We start from the raw sequence: 5,453 nt of genomic DNA, 5'->3' as shown, positions 1-5,453 counted from the left end.
TCAAACATAAACTAGTCTTTTAGAATCTGTTACAATATTACAAAGGTGCATCTTAAATTGTTCTCACTCATCAGATTGTTCATCAAGTAAAACTACGTCTACTACAATCTGTAGATAGTCTATTACAACCCCAATATGCCTATTGTTACAATATTACATTATTTACAGTCTAACATAGAGACAACTCTTTGCTGAGTAGGGCTATACAGCTTCGAACTTCAAATTCCATAGACCTGGAGCTCCTGTAAAAGAGTGAACACATAGACTACCAGCATTAGATTAATAGATTATTCTTGGACTATCAAAACATTATATATTTAAAGAGATCTCATAGAAATGTAGATTTACGGGCCAAATATATGATAAAGCAATAGATTCAGCCAACTTTAAAGACCTAGATGTTTGTGATGCATCTTCACAGAACCACAAGAACACTAGATATAGTATAATATGATTCCAGGAGACCACAAGAGCATCAATCAGCAGCAGGTATATAGCTAGCAAACTATCTACTAGACATCATCGACACTTGAACCATAACATGCATGTCCAGCACCGAAACAAAAAATGGGACCATAACATGCATGTCCAGCAAGGAAACAAAAAATGGGACAAGTACTAATGCTGTATAACATGTACAGGAAAGCCATCCAATGGTTTCAACCACATCCTAATAAACCAGCGACACTCTAATACAACTAATTACCAGCAGCGAATAAAATAGCCGAATGAGGCAACAACACTTGATCATCGACACAACAGTCAGCAAGGACTCAACCACGGCGCAAAAAGCATCAAAATCCTAACTAACCCATAAACTTGTCAGCATTTTGTTAGCTCACTCTTTCAATATATAACCCATAAACTAAACCATAAGCACTACAGCATTTGCTAAACTTGTCAGCTAAAGAACTCTATCTCGAAAGGCCTGAAAGAAGATAACATAAGCACCAGAACACCCTAACCACCACCAATTCTCTTCATAGTTGATCTGATGTAAAAAAGTAAGCAATATGATACAGCAGCAGGCAAGTAGTATATATCACTCATGTAGCTATATAGGACTGATGAGTATATGAGCAGCAACTATATAGGACTGATGAGTATATGAGCAGCAGCTATATAGGACTGATGATGCATGTACTACCTGGGAAAGAGCCACCACCAGCAGTTTGTTATAGTAGCAGGGTCAGTGAACTTTCCAAATATGGATTCAGCAAATGCATAGTGAGTTCACTTGTTAATTGGCTAGTTGAATTCTACTAATAACCTACAGAACAACTAAAACACTGCTGCTATATATAAACACACAGCGTAGATGAGAAAAATGCTTCCACCTTGTTTCAACAGAACTTTATATGGGATAGGGCAGGTAATTTATGCATGCCTGACTCGAAAGGTTAAAAGCATGCCTTCACAAAACAAATGATCATGCATATGAACTAGATAGAAGAACGATAATCTTCATGGCCATCACTCTTCTTGTGCTTCCATACACCTGCATGACAGATTTATATCAAAACTTGATACAAGAAGTGTTGTGCAAAAACTATTGGTGGAACAACAAATTTTGACAGGAAATGGAGTCAGACAGATAACTAGCTACCTGGGAAACAATGGAGATAAACAAAGAACAACAGGCCTAGGTTTAACAGAGAAATCCTACCATCAGTACAGAAATAACAGGGCGCAAACATCAATGAACAATATGGAAAAATTTAGAAATTACATGATTTTACAGTTACAATTTATAAGGTAGCAACTAGCAGCAAGCACAAGCAGCATTAGCTAGCAGTAGCAGCTAGCAGCAAGCAGCAACAGCAAGCAAACGGCAGCACCTAGCAAAATCAGTAAGCCAGGAACCAAAGCAAGCAGCTAAAGCAGCAGCTAGCAACCAAACCACCAGCAGCACCACCAGCAGCAGCCACCAAGCAAACTAAGTAAGACTAGTCTACTTCACTTACAGTCAACTACTCAAGCAGGTACATTACGGGCCGACAAAGTACAGAGCAGAGCAGCAGAGCATGCCCAACTTTGAGCATGCCAGACAAGAAGAGAAGAAGAGGACGGGGTTCACCTGCCTGAAGAAAAGAAGAGCTCGGGGCGGACGAGGTCGTAGAACAGCAGCCTGCGGTGCGGGGGAGAGCCCGACAGGAATATCCGGTGGCGTGGGGAGGAGGAGAGGAAGATCCGGCGGCGCGGGGAGGGGGGCGCGCGGCTGCCGGCGGCGTGAGATCCACACCTGGGCGTGAGATCTTCGTCGTTCCCCGGCTTACCTAGGCGAGAAAAGCACCAAATCAGCGTCAGATCTGGCGAAAGAGGAAAACAAACCGGATCCGGAACGAGGAGAACGGGCGAGAGCGTCCTTACCCTTCGGTCAGGCGGACGCTTGACGAGGCGGATGCTGTCCTTGACACATGCTGCCATGGAGATCCGACGGGTTGCGGCGCATGTTGAGGTACGGTGGGAAGGGAGGTGGCATGGGGTGGCGATGCTGCTTGTGGTGGGGAAGGGAGGGGTCTGGGTGGCGATGTGGTGAGGAAGGGCGCAGGGAGGCCATGGATGCAGTGAGGAAGGGCTCGTCGGTGGAGCCCCTCCCCCACCGCAGGGCCGGGTGCGGGTCACCTCCCACGAAAGGAGACAGAGACGGAGCCGGCGCAGACATGGATGGGACTCGGACGCGCGGCGGAGGTGGTTGCCGAGGCGTGCGCGGAGACGGTGTGGGTCACCGGGATTCGTGGCGTGGAGGAGGCGCCGTGAGGAGGGGAGGAGGAGAGGGCGAGGGAAGGAGGGCGCCGCCGCCAGCGACGGGAAGCGAGAGAGAGAGGGAGGCGGCGTCGATCTGGATCGGGGAGAGAGAGAGGGAGGCGGCGTCGATCTGGATCCAGAAGGAGGAGTGGTGTGCGGCGGCGGTGGGGGGTTGTGTTAGGGCTAGGTGGGTGAGAGGGTGGGGGGCGAGGGCTACCGTTGGATCCACGAGCATCCAACGGTGCTTGATGCATGATCCGCGTGAGATGGCTATGGCCCAATCAGAACGCAGTACGCGTGTATAACGTTATGACCATTTAGTATTGGACGTTATGACCATTCAAAATTGGTCGTGGTCAAATAAAAATAAAGTGTAAAATCATGTCACCATTTTAATTTTTATGTTTTGAGTGTCCAAAATGAATTTTTTTTGTGAAGAGGCTATCAAATATTTGCACGAGGTGCATCTTGGAATTCCAAACAATGTTGTCTAAGAGAGTTTTCATTTTCTTTGCACGGAAAATTCATTTTTTATTTTTTGAGTGCCCGAAATGAGGTTTTTTTGTGAAGAACCTACCAAATAATTATTGCAAAATTGCACCAAATAATTTTTCTAAAATACTAGGCCATATTTAATGCACAATTGACCAAATGGTTGGGTGTAAAAAGTTTTGATCCACCTCTGGTGAAAAAGACAAATTTCCGCCGATTCAGCTGGAAGCGGGTCAAATTTGAACTGCAGCTACCTCATAGTTTGCTCTTTATTTTTTCAAAAAATCATTTCTAGGTACATAAGTATCTATTTAATCATAGAAACACCAAAAAAATCCAAGAGTCAACCACTAGCTAGGAACGGTCAAGCCCGCCGTTTTGACGGCATTTTGAAACGGGCATAAAAAATTCAAAAAAAATCAAAAAATTGGAAAACCTTCGCATTGTGTCATTATATGTGACCAAGTTTCCAGGAAAAATAATAAACTTGTAATACGGTAATTATTTTAAAAAAGTGTTCTTAGAAATGAGCTATCATGCGTGAAGATTCATGGCTTTCAAGCCAAATGATCAATCTTATGGCCACATTCATGGCATAGTTTGTTCAAATGATCTCATATTGTGCACGAGGGTGCATCTTGGAATTCCAAACAATGTTGCCTAAGGAAGTTTTCATTTTCTTTGCACGGAAAATTCATTTTTCATTTTCCGAGTGCCCGAAAGGAGGTTTTTTTGTGAAGGAATTACCAAATAATTGTTGCAAAATTGGACCAAATCATTTTTATAAAATACTAGGCCATATTTAATGCAGAATTGACCAAATGGTTGGGTGTAAAAAGTTTTGATCCACCTCTGGTGAAAAAGACAAATTGCCGTCGATTCAGCTGGAAACGGGTCAAATTTGAACAGTAGCTGCCTCATAGTTTGCTCTTTATTTTTTCAAAAAATCATTTCTAGGTACATAAGTATCTATTTAATCATAGAAACACCAAAAAAATTCCAAGATTCAACCACTAGCTAGGAACGGTCAAGCCCGCCGTTTTGACCGCATTTTGAAACGGGCATAAAAAAATCAAAAAATTGGAAAACCTTTGCATTGTGTCATTATATGTGACCAAGTTTCCAGGAAAAATAATAAACTTGTAATACGGTAATTATTTTAAAAAAGTGTTCTTAGAAATGAGCTATCATGCGTGAAGATTCATGGCTTTCAAGCCAAATGATCAATCTTATGGCCACATTCATGGCATAGTTTGTTCAAATGATCTCATATTGTGCACGAGGGTGCATCTTGGAATTCCAAACAATGTTGCCTAAGGAAGTTTTTATTTTCTTTGCACGGAAAATTCATTTTTCATTTTCCGAGTGCCCGAAAGGACGTTTTTTTGTGAAGGAATTACCAAATAATTGTTGCAAAATTGGACCAAATCATTTTTATAAAATACTAGGCCATATTTAATGCACAATTGACCAAATGGTTGGGTGTAAAAAGTTTTGATCCACCTCTGGTGAAAAAGACAAATTGCCGTCGATTCAGCTGGAAACGGGTCAAATTTGAACAGTAGCTGCCTCATAGTTTGCTCTTTATTTTTTCAAAAAATCATTTCTAGGTACATAAGTATCTATTTAATCATAGAAACACCAAAAAAATTCCAAGATTCAACCACTAGCTAGGAACGGTCAAGCCCGCCGTTTTGACCGCATTTTGAAACGGGCATAAAAAATCAAAAAATTGGAAAACCTTCGCATTGTGTCATTATATGTGACCAAGTTTCCAGGAAAAATAATAAACTTGTAATACGGTAATTATTTTAAAAAAGTGTTCTTAGAAATGAGCTATCATGCGTGAAGATTCATGGCTTTCAAGCCAAATGATCAATCTTATGGCCACATTCATGACATAGTTTGTTCAAATGATCTCATATTGTGCACAAGGGTGCATATTGGAATAGAAAACAATGTTGCCTAAGGAAGTTTTCATTTTCGTTGGACGAAAAAACCATTTTCCATTTTTCGAGTGCCCGAAAGGAGGTTTTTTTGTGAAGGAACTACCAAATAATTGTTGCAAAATTGGACCAAATCATTTTTATAAAATACTAGGCCATATTTAATGCACAATTGACAAAATGGTCTGGTGTAAAAGTTTTTGATCCACCTCTCGTGAAAAAGACAAATTTCTGCCGATTCAGTTGGAAGCGGGTCAAATTTGAACT

Source organism: Triticum dicoccoides, chromosome 7B (assembly GCF_002162155.2).
Source record: "Triticum dicoccoides isolate Atlit2015 ecotype Zavitan chromosome 7B, WEW_v2.0, whole genome shotgun sequence".
Lineage (NCBI taxonomy): Eukaryota > Viridiplantae > Streptophyta > Magnoliopsida > Poales > Poaceae > Triticum > Triticum dicoccoides.
Note: the sequence above shows the minus strand (reverse complement) of the source record.